Below are 12374 nucleotides of genomic sequence, written 5' to 3' on the forward strand. Positions count from 1 at the left end.
ATGAGCAAAACATTGTTCAGTGATTATGCTGTAAGAGTTGTTTTGGAGTTCATAGTATTAGTTATAAATTATAGTTTAATTCTGGTCTCCTGCAAAGTCCTCAATGAAGTCCTCAATTATTTAATTATTGTCTCAGGAATGCGACAAAAAACTAAAAAATAAGCTCCATGAATTCAAGTCTTCATGGGGTGAGTCATTGATAGGGAAAATTGCATTTTTTTGGGGAGGTGAAGTATTCCTTTAATTTACGATAAAGAACAGAAAAATGTTGAGGAGATACAAGGTTTCTGCCCGACTATCGACTATGCGTTTTGTTTTCCGGCGGGGCGACAGACCCCGTCACCAGCTTTACATGCAGTATAGTCCCTGGGTTTGCGTCTGCATACAAAGGAACCAGATAGTATAGTTCTAAACAAGCTAGAGGACTTGTCCCCCAAGCTGTCAACAACGCAGCAGAGCCCCCCCGAGATTAAACTTACCATCTCATTTCTCACCTCACAGTGTCCTGTTGTCTTCTTGCCCTGCTTCACACCCGTGTTCATTTTGTCGACTAAACACAACAGTGGTGGAAAAAGTACTCAAATTCTTTACTTAGAGGGATTGTAGGCAAGTTCAGAGATAAACAAATAAAAAAACTCCAGCAGTTCGTTTCCCCGACCACCAGGGGGTGACGCAGGGAGGACTTCCATAGAGTTAAGGGGACTTCTAAACGGGCCATGCCGAATATAGGTTGCTTTATTCGGATACAATTCGCGGAACTGCCCGCCCCTGCCGGTTCTCTGAATTTTTATTTTTGAATAGACTCTTTCATGATAAATTGACCACATATATGAAGTTAAACAACTAAATTCTATCCAATCGCTATCTTAAAAATACATTCTGTGCCTCAAAAAAGAAGTTTTAGAGCGTTTTAAAACCGAAAGTAAAAAGTTCACACGGACGCGCACGGACGCGCACATGCGTGCGTTAATGTACGTCCCGGACAAACATAAACAGTAGGGAAAATACGGATTTCAGAAAGCGGACTGTGTTTCAATGCAGGAAAACACCCCAGCATCATTATATAGTGGCTGATAGAGGGGGAAAAAATGCAAAATATCTATATATAAATATTTTTCAAATTTAGGCTTAATGTTGCCTACAATCCCTTTAAGTAAAAGTATCAATACTGCAATATAGAAATACTCTGTTACAAGTATAAAGTCCAGAATTCTAAATTTACTTGATAAAAAGCACAAATGTATTGGCATCAAAAAGTACTTCAAGTACGTAAAAGTACTAAAATGTTTGAAAATAGCCGATGTACAAGCTCACAACGCGTCGCATCGCGACGCGTTGTGAGCTTGTAGATCTGCTATTTTCAAATAGCCTAGTTATAAAATAGGGCTGAAGTCGATAATGTATGTTTCATAATTGTCATAATTTATATCTGAAAAGTAACTAGTAATTAATCTTTCAAATAATTGTAGTGGAGTAAAAGTACAACTTTTGCCACCGAGATGTAGTGGAGCAGAAGTAAAAGTATTGGAAATTGGAAATACTCAAGTAAAGTACAAATACCTCAAAATCGTACTTATACGGTACCTAAGTAAATGTACTCGGTTACTTTTCACCCACTGAAAAACAATGACGAAAAATGTTTGTCGACTACCTTTTTTCACATGACGAAAGCTAAATAAAAGATGAAACAAACTAAGCTATGATGACTAAAACTATGACTAAATAATTTCGTCAACAAATAAAAACTAGAGTAAAATGTTAGAAAGGGGCTAGTGGTGAAGTTAAGTAGAACTAAGACGAGTCATTTTATGCTTGGTTGTGCACTGGTGTTGTGCTCCGAAAATAGCAGATCTACAAGTTCACAACGTGTCGCAGCGCGCACTGGAAACTCGTGGATAGAGGAAGAAGGCAGATATTGCAAGAGAAACAAGGGCCAGGTCTACGAAAACGAACCCAAAAAGAACACACACACTGAGGGGGTCTCCAGCTAAATGAGTATATTTTGTCAAAATAGGTTTTACCACTGGAACCCCAAAAGATATATCATTTTGCAACATTTTAACTATACATACATCTTGTGTGGGGGTCCCTGGCACAATATCTTTTCAGATGGGGGTTAGGGTTAGGGACAAATACATATTAATTTGTGGGGTCCTTGACATGAAAATGTTTGAGAACGCAAGCCCAAATACGCAACTACGCTTTAGAAACAAACCCAAATGTATTTTTTAATAGCCCCAAAAAAAAACAGCAGCTTCCAAGTGACTTTGCAGAGACACAATACCAAAGTTGGCTTAAAATAAGCGGACATGGCAACACTGGCAGAAGGTCACCCACCCCTCTATTATTCTTCTCCCTCTCCTCCTTTTGTCATATGGAGAGAGACAGAAAGGGGAAAAAAAAAGTTTTAATGTATTTTCCCCCTTCTCTGCCCTCTGGCCCCATTACGAATTTATAAAAGAAACATTATCTTGAATCATTTAATTCGGGGCAATTAAATTTTGAAATTCGCTATTCATAATTCATGGGGACTTCAGAGATAAAAAAAAAAAAGAGAAGCCCGCTTTAATCCTTGAATATATTATTATAATGGGCCGGTCGGGGTGGGCAGCGACTAGGGAGGCACAGTCCTGTACATGTCCGGTATTGTTAGCGCTCGCTGCGTCAGTGCCGCGAGAGAGCGCCGAGCGTGACGGTACGCTACGGAGAGCACACAGGGCCTGGGACCTAGCTGCACTCTCAAAGTAATCCTGCCGTTATGAATTATACACCGCCAACACTATTAATACACAATGGCTGCTTCCTCCACACAGCGCACGGCCCCGTAGCCGAGGGAAGGGGATAGGACGGTTGTCGTCTGCTTATGTTGACCGGTGTCATGCCCGCTGAAGGGGATGGGAGGCTGGTGTTTATTGTTTATGGATGTGGGGGGGGGGGGTGAGGGTGAAGAGCGGGGCACTGCAGTGAAGTGAAGCGTGCTTGTTGTGTCTGGGGAGACGGCAGCGAAGGAAAAGGTCAAAATAAAGTCAGGCCATTAGTGTGTTCTTTTTTTTTTTTAGCATAATGGGCTTTGAATTGGCAGGTGCTTGGAAAATACCAAAGTGCTGTCGCGCTCTCCGCCGTCTGTCAGCCGCGTCAGCGCGCCACCACACACCCACCACTGACACACATTTGAGTTGTTCTCACGGTTTGTTTTGGGGTTCCTTTTTTCTCCAAATAGGCTCTATGCGCAGCAGCCATATTGGAAAGAAATTGGGCCTCTTCTTACTCCCTTAACAGGTGTTACCAATAATACGAATTAAGGCTCTGTTCCATTCTGGTCTCAAAGTGTGGTCCAGGGACCCTCATGGTTCCTTGAGGGGGTTCCAAATGGCCCCTTACGGGTGTGTAACTCTTGAGAGTGTACACATGATTTGGTTCCATTTGTACACTCTCAGAGTTATGGGAGTCCTTGAAATTAAAAAGTTTGAGAACCACTGTGCTACACTAAATGGAACAGAGCCTTCATTAGTATCATTGGTAACACCTGTGAAGGCCCAACTTCCTTCCAATATGGCTGCTGTGCATATAGCCTATTGACTGCTCTGGTGGCGCAGTGGTAAAGCAGCCGCCCACCATCGCGGAGTGTAGGGGTTTGAATCGACCGCGGTGCATCCGGCTTCGCAGAGCGTCTCCGGCTTCCCGGGGCGGGGAGGTTGATATTTGTCACTGCACGTACTCCTACCGGCTTGGGTGGCACCTGTCAGCAGGGAGTGTTGGGGGCGGGAGGAGTAGGCACCCCATTCGGATGGTATCAATGCATTTAATGGGACATTATCAAATTTTGTCAGACCATTGAATGGGCCAAGTAGGCGACATACTGACCTACCCGCGATGTATCAGACCATTCATTGGGTGTTATCAGGACATACTGACCTACCGACGGAGATGACTTATATACGTAAGTTAAGTTTCGGTTTTGGTTTTGGACCATGACGGAGGCGCGCAGTCTCAAGCAAACTGGAGCCACGTGAAGCACCACCGAGTGAGCTAAAGCGAGCGAGTTGCCGTGCTGAATGTCGCGACGTTCGCTTGAGCCTACTCGGCGCCGTCCAGTTATGTACCGATAGGCACAGGATCGTAAATCATGTTGTGGGGAGTGGGACTGCTCTGCCTCCGAATAGGTCAGTCCTGATAGGCTCTATGCACAGCAGCCATATTATCACTTCCTTCACAGGTGTTACCAATGATACTAATGAAGGCTCTGTTCCATTTAGTGTAGCACAGTGGTTTCCACCACAAATATAGAAACCTAGATACCTCATTGGCCTCTGCAGTTCATTGGAGCGACGTGCTTGGTATGGTGGCCACCATATTTCCGGGGGGGGACGGGCACTGGCCAATCACAGCGCGTTTACTACTGGCCAATCACAGCGCGTCTTTTCCAGGACTTGTCAGAATCTAGTTGTCCCGCCCCCACCTGCCTCTCATTGGCTTACTGGACGCCCCCTTCTGTGACATACGCGGAAATTTCCAGCTGCCCCCCCAGAAGCGGAAGTGCGTCCGCCATACACACGCTTTGAGCCAGAGGAGGCGTCTACCTTTATATGTCTATGGTTTCCACGACCCCCATAACTCTGAGAGTGTACAAATGGAACCAAATGGACCCGTACACACTCAGAGTTACACACCTGTAAGGGGCCATTTGGAAGCCCATGAGGGTCCCTGGACCCCAACTGTAAACCCACTGGTGTAACAGAGTGTTTCCAGTGGGCCAACATGCACAATATCAGCACCCTGACTCTGTTTGACCATGAATGGATGTTATCATTGGTAACACCTGTGAATGTCTTCATAATATGGCTGCTGTGAATAGAGCCTATTACGCCCAATGAATGGTCTGACAAATCGCGGGTAGGTCAGTATGTCGCCTACTCGCCCCTTCAATGGTCTGATAAAACATGATATTCAATGCATTGATAGCATTCGAAGCCGGTGCTTTTGGAGGGGGGGAGGGCGTCCCTGTCACATAACCTTTTCAGAATGTGGTCCGCAGCCAACTACATTTCAATAGGGGTCCTTGACACAAAAAAAAAAAGAGAACCACACTGGTCTATATAACATCGCCATGGCCTTACATGAACCCTTTGTATCTAAGCAGGTACTTCTACAATGATGGATGTGCGGCGCTGGAACCTGGCTATGGTGGGCTAGTGCAGAGATAACCCACTCACACACTCAACTGTCCCTTGAAATACAGGAGTGTCGTTTTTTTCTGAAACTAAAAGACCCTTATTGCAGTTCATATATATTTACTATAATACAGGCTGCTAACCACCTAAAGCCTCTAGACTAGACAGTAGTTGGCTACGTGTGTGTGTGTGTGTGTGTGTGTGTGTGTGTACACAATAATAACTTCTCACTGGCCGTATCTGTGTAATGAAGCAAAGATAAATGGTACGACCTCTCGTCAAGTCTGGAGGCCTGTGCTTGATTCATTCAGGTATGTTGAGCCGACAAACACGCTTTATGTCATTATGTTATGAGCCAATGCCAGCTTGTGTCCATCACATGTCTTATGTAATGACAAGACAACTGTAAATGCACACAGTACATTAGCCTACAGCCGTGGTTCTCAAACTTGTTCATGTCAAGTAGTGTTTGACCACGGACCCCCATCTGAAAATATGTGCTGTTGTCCAAAAATATTCTTTTTCCCATTTTGTCTATTGTTTTGGGGGGGGGAAATAGCAGCTTGTAGACCGGCTATTTTTCAACTGGTGATGCGCCTCGTTCCCGACTGCGTCACTGTCGTGCCAACAATGATGGCAAAGCACAACCTCTTGTGTAATATTGCTTAAATCAGTGGTTCTCAAAACTTTGAGCAACATACGTTTTTTAATTTTATTTAGAAGACTTTTTTTTAGAATCGGCCTCAGGTCTTAATGGGTTAAAGTAGTTAAACTGCAAAAGAAATGCTGGGGACCCCCAGGAACCCCCTCAAGGACCCCTGGGGGAGAACCACTGGCTGAAACAGCTTCCCACTATAGCCACAGGCCCTCCACAGACCCCCCACCTACCCACAGCCCACCCTCAATCCGTCTGCCACGCGGCTTTCGCTCCGTCCTCCCCTGTTGCGTGAACGAGCTTTAACCCATTAAGACTGCATCTGTGTGTCATTTTTTGATTTCTTTGGTCTATTCAAAAATAGCAGATCTACAAGTTCATTATGAGCTTGTAGATCTGCTATTTTTTGAAAAATCGTGAAAAATGTGTCCAAATCTTTGAATGTATATATTTTAAAGCGAACATTTGTAACTAAAATGGGGATTCTACAAATGTATCCTAACAGTTTAAAAAAAAACACTTTTGTTGCTATAATCAGTCGTTCTCAAACTTTTTCATGTCAAGGACCCCCAAAATGATATGTATATGGATGCGGACCCCCCCATCTCAACGTATGTTGTTCCATGGACCCCCCAGAAGCAAAGGTTTGAGTTAAAAATGTTCGCTTTAAAAAATATATAGATTCAAAAGATTTGCCCCAATTTTCCCGATTTTTCAAAAATAGCTGGTCTACGAGCTTGCGGTGCCGCGCTATGAGCTTGTAGATCTGCTATTTTTGAATACTTTGAAAGTATAAAGTAATGGTTAAAGTGGTTACACAGATGCGTTCCCGGTCTTAATGGGTTAAACCAACCCCTTGGACAGCAGTGGAGCTCATAATGGAACAGGAACCATTTATTATTGAAGAATAGGGGGGTCGTGGGTGGGTGGGAGGGAGGGAGGGTTTGGTCGGAGAGGTAAAGGGATGGAGCAGGGCCGGTGGTGAGTGTGTGAGTGTGTGTGTGTGTGTGTGTGTGTGTGGGTTGGGGTGATGGTATGGGGGGGGGGGGGGGGATGATGGAGAGGTTCCGGCCCCCAGCGTGAGTGTCCTGTCTTGTCTACAGGCAGGGTCTCCGTCTGGAAGGCCTCGCGGAGACGAGACGGACGTTTCGGAACGGGAGTGATTGGCAAGTACAGGATTGCGGTGGGCCGCCAGGAAACGTGTGAATAACGCATGGGAGGAGACGGGCCGACAGCAGCCGACAGCGGCTCGGACGTCGCAAACGCCCTGAAAAATGGAAGAGGAAGGTCGAGAAACGCGAGCCAGAGAGAGAGAGGGAGAGAGGAATGAGGCGGCTTGTTCCTCCCCGCTTCGACCGACCTCCTCGAGCAGGGTGGGCGGGGGGGGGCTTTGCAGAGCGAAGGAAGCAAGGTGTCTTCTTTAAGATTTAAAGAGGGGGAAATGATACGTACAACATCGGGCCGGGTGGGTTTACCTCGACGGAGCTGTTTTCCGACCCGGACCACGCGGGGAGAAGTGGGAGCGCGGGGAGGAGGAGGAGGAGAGCGGGTTAACCCATTAAATCCAGGAAAGCATACGTGTCATTTTAGATTTTAGCTATAGCAACATATGTTTTTTCAAAAAACTCTGAGGATTTAGAACAGTAGTTTAGAACAGTGGTTCTCAAAAATAGCATATATACATATACATAGATATATACTAGACCATACCCGTGGGGGGATATGCGCACATGATTTGGCAACCCGGGAGCCAGCGGACACAAAAACGCTAATAAACCACCGGCTTCGAATGCTATCAATGCATTGAATGGGAGATTATCACGTTTTATCAGACCATTGAATGGGCGAAGTAGGCGAGCTACCGTCTACCCCGCGATTTGTCAGACCATTCATTGGGCGTAATCAGGAGCTACTGACCTACCGACGGAGGCGGAGCAGTCCCCACAACAATATTTACGATTCTGTCCATATCGGTACATAACTCGAACGGCGCTGAGTAGGCACAGGCGAGGGTCGCACCGCTCCGGACGGCAACTCAGTCGCCTTAGCTCCTTCGGTGGCCCGTCGCGGGGCTCCACCTCGCCTGAGACTGCGCGCCTCCGTCATGGTCCGAAACCGAAACAACCAAAACCAAAACCGAAACTAAAGTATTTAAGTCATCTCCGTCGGTAGGTCAGTAGCTCCTGATTACGCCCACTGAATGGTCTGATAAATCGCGGGGTAGACGGTAGGTCGCCTACTTCGCCCATTCAATGGTCTGATAGAACGTGATAATCTCCCATTCTATGCATTGATAGCATCCGAATCAGGTGAATAAACAGGCAGAAGAGATTTTGGCCTCACCACCACCTTCACAGAGCTTTGTCGAATTATAGGAGGATACAAGCTCACAGCGCGTCACTAAGTGCCACGCTCCAAGCTTGCACGTCTGCTATTTTTTTTACTTTAAAAAAAAAAATCTTCTCTTCTGGGGGGTCTCTGGCACAAAACATTTTCAGATTGTGGGTGCGGCCAAATACATATAATTTTGGGGGTCCTTGGCATGAAAAAGTTTGAGAACCACTGATTTAGACGCCGTTTGTAGAATCGGCCTCGGGTCTTAATGGGTTAAAAAAGCGAACCGTGGGATTCGCCCGCCCAAATGCGCTGGCGTCCCATGCGTCGTTACGTTATTACATTAGCCCCCGCGATACTGGAAAGTCTTATGAAGGGAGTTCCTTCTCCAGCAGGCGAAACTGTTCACTCGAGTCGTACGGCATTCCTTCCGTGATGCGCCGTCAAGAATCATCTGTACCACATAAACAGATACACGCACGCACACACACACACACACGCACACACGCACGCGCAAACACGAGACACACACTCTCGCGCTGCACTCTGGCCCCGAGCGCGACCACTCATCCCTGCAGGACGAGTTCAGGGCTCATTTGCTATTCCGCCTTAGCAAGCAACATTTAATTTTTAATCCTATTTTAGCCAACTGGAAATAGTATTTTGCAACAGTGAAACCTCCGCATGCATAATGCATCGGGCTCGTCGTCGCTTAATGCACTGGGAAATGTTTTGGTGGCAGAAGGAAGAGGAGGCAGAGGGGGAGTGGTGCATTCTGGGAAATCCCCGAGGGCATGGCTTGGGGGGGGCAGGGGTCAATTGACCTGACACGCTATATAGCGTCTTAACATGTCACATGTGACCAGCTGACACATTACTGTGCAAAAAAAACACATTTTAACCCATTGAGGCCGATTCTACAAATGCCTTCTAAACCAGTAGTTCTCACACTTTTTCATGCCAAGGACCCCCAAATGATATGTATTTGGCCACGGACCCCCCATCTGTAATTTTTTTCGTGCCAGGGTCCCTCAGAAGAGAAGATTTTGTTCTAAGATTTTTCAAAAATAGCACATGTACAAGCTTGCAGCGCAGCACGAAGTGACACGCTGTGAGCTTGTATATCTGCTATTTTTGAGAACCACTGTTCTAAATCCTAAGAGATTTATGTTGCTTTATAGATCAAGTCTAAGATGCTTTCCCGGTTTGTGTTAAGTAATCCATGATGGAGATCTGCTATTTTTCAAACATTTTTGAAAAGTCTTAAAAACGTGGCTCCACTGCCAAATACTGTACATATCAATTTGAGGGTCCCTGACATTCAAAAGTTTGGGAACCACCGGAGTAATGAAGCCAACATAATGTTTTCGCTATCAGAGCCATTAAACTGACAATGAAAAAAAGAAACGATGTGTGCGGTACAATAATGTGGTCATGTGTGCAGTTATACACAAAAAAAACAGCTCCCCCCGTTTACATTTAACCACTTAAACCCTATATGGCTACATTAAATATCTTCGCTGAAAACAGGCAATCTACAAGAGCTTGTTGATCTGCCATTTCCTCTGAATACGGATGCTGGGGGGTTTAAGGGGTTAACGTGCTTCCCATTTCCTCCTCAAGCCTGATTTACGTTTGGTCACACGGCGATGTGGCATGATGCCGTGTGACGCGGTGTGAGCTTTTAGGTTGGCTATTTCCGGCACGCGACCCTCTCATACAACTGATTATAAATTAAGCATTATGCTATAGCATGTGTGTACACCAAGGGGCCAGCTTGAGAGTTGTAAATTGAGTCTATATAGGAAGTGAGTTCAAGTGACAGGGCCTGTAGTTTTGCTGTTTTACCCCTGCTGGTGTCAGAAAGAATTTCTCTCAATGCAAGTGGGTGGGGTTTTGACGAACTTTAGACTTGATTTTCTTACCTTAATAAACATTGTCATAAACACTATTTGCTTCCAGTCGCTAGTGTAAAGTCTTCGTTCAATCATCATCATACTGTATGCGTTTTGGTCTGGTTGCATTGAGCAGGATATGACGCGATATAGAAAGATGGCGGTTTTGAAATTCCTGAACAATCGGCTTCATTTACGATCTGTAGAAACCTATGGTGTGGCTGTCCATTCTTTTTTACAGTCTATCTATGGTGTAGGCCTACACACTGAACTCAAGGCCTGTCTTCATCATTCCGGAAAAAAGTGTCAAACTAAAACCAGAAAGCAAGCAGGCAGGATAACTCACGACCATATATGAAACCTATAGCCCATTGGTTCCCAAACAGTGGGTCGGCACCCATTTTTGGGTCATGGAACCATTATTATGGGTCACAACTAAATATTTTAATTTCCTGCATTATTTCAAAAGATGGGGGTGCCTGGCACAAAGTTATGTCAAGGACCCCCAAAGTAACGTATTTCGCCGCGTAATCCCATCTGAAAATATTTAGTGCCGAGATTTAAATGTTTCTGAAATATTCAAAATGTTTCACTTTTTTTCCCTCCAAATGTCTTGAAAATAGCTGATGTAGGGTTATAGTGGTTAAACCAATTTTGATGCTATTTAACACATTTTGCTGGTGACCCCCTGGACCACCATCAAGGACCCCTGGGGGTTCCCGGACCGCACTTTGAGAACCACTGGTCAAGACGAAGTCAAAACATTCTCAAACCCAGTGAAACCCAGCGAGAGGAAGGGGGGGGGGGGGGGGGGGGGCAGAATGGAGAGATGACGACAGAGAAAGAGAGAGACGGAGAGAGAGAGGAGTAGAAGGAAAGAGGTTCTGACATGGAGGGAAATAGGCAGAAGAAAGAACAAAGGACAGACGAGCAGGAGAGAGACGGGCAGGGACAGACAGACAGACAGACAGACAGACAGACAGGGAGATTAGTTGGACGAAAATGATAGAGAGCTGAGAGACAATGGAGGTGTGGAGGAAGATTGAGAGATGAGAGAGAGAGAGAGAGAAAGTGGGGGGAGATGTTGGGGAGAGAGAAAATGGGCGTGTGCAGCCCAGCTGAACGCAGATGCAAATGGCATGCTGATAAGGGCCCATAAATCCTGTGTGTGTGTGTGTGTGTGTGTGTGTGTGTGTGTGTGTGTGTGTGTGTGTGTGTGTGTGTGTGTGTGTGTGTGTGTGTGTGTGTGTGTGTGTGTGTGTGTGTGTGTGTGTGTGTGTGTGTGTGTGTGTGTGTGTGTGTGTGTGTATGTATGCCTCTCTCTTCACTGGGCACCCTAAGCACCACACACACACACACACACACACACACACACACACACACACACACACACACACACACACACACACCTTGCAGCGGCACACACAGGTCATCTATCTGAAACACACACACACACACACACACACACACACACACACACACACACACACACACACACACACACACACACACACACACACACACACACTCCCCTTGAGCACAAAGGCCCTTACACTGGAAATATTCTACAGAGGGCTTGAAGTTATGCACCAAAACACCTTCCTCTCCTCCCTTCCCCTCTCCTCTCCTTTCCTCCCTTCCCTTCCTGTCTCCTCTCCTCCTCCTTTCCTTTCCTTTCCTTTCCTTTCCTCTCCTCTCCTCTCCTCTCCTCTCCTCTCCTCTCCTCAACTAACATTGCCCTAGAAACACAGAAAAAAAGATGGATAGAGTGGAGGAGGGGGGGGGGGGGGGTAGGGGGGAGCGGTAGAAACAGGGAGTTAGGAGAGAGGAGAAAAACCCAAGAAGAGTGACCAACACTGTGGCACACGAGTCACTCTCGCGCTGAGCTGTTAATTCTGGGGGCCTCTTGTTCTCTCTTTCTCCTCTCTCTCTCTCTCTCTCTCTCTCTCTCTCTCTCTCTCTCTCTGAGAGAGAGAGAGAGAGGGGGAGGGAGGGGGGAGGGGGGAGGGGGGACATCATTCTCTATTCTCCCAGGTCAGAGAGGGAACAATTAAGTGTGGAGGGCGGCAGGGAGAAGCCCCGGCGCCGGGAGAGCCCGGGTGTGCGACATGTGATGAATGGCCGGGCAGGCTGCAAGTGACAATATGCAGACAAGCGAGATCATTTGCAAATGGATGCAGCTATACGAGACAAGAGAGGAGGAGGGGGAGGGGAGGGAGAGGGAGGGAGGGAGGGAGGGAGGGGGGGGGTTGGATGGACGGAGGTGGGGTGGTGGTGTTGGGGGGGGGGGCAAAGTCAGGGGGCTAGACGGGGAGAAAG

The sequence above is a fragment of the Gymnoscopelus microlampas genome (genome assembly GCF_963454915.1).
Source record: "Gymnoscopelus microlampas genome assembly, contig: SCAFFOLD_64, whole genome shotgun sequence".
Lineage (NCBI taxonomy): Eukaryota > Metazoa > Chordata > Actinopteri > Myctophiformes > Myctophidae > Gymnoscopelus > Gymnoscopelus microlampas.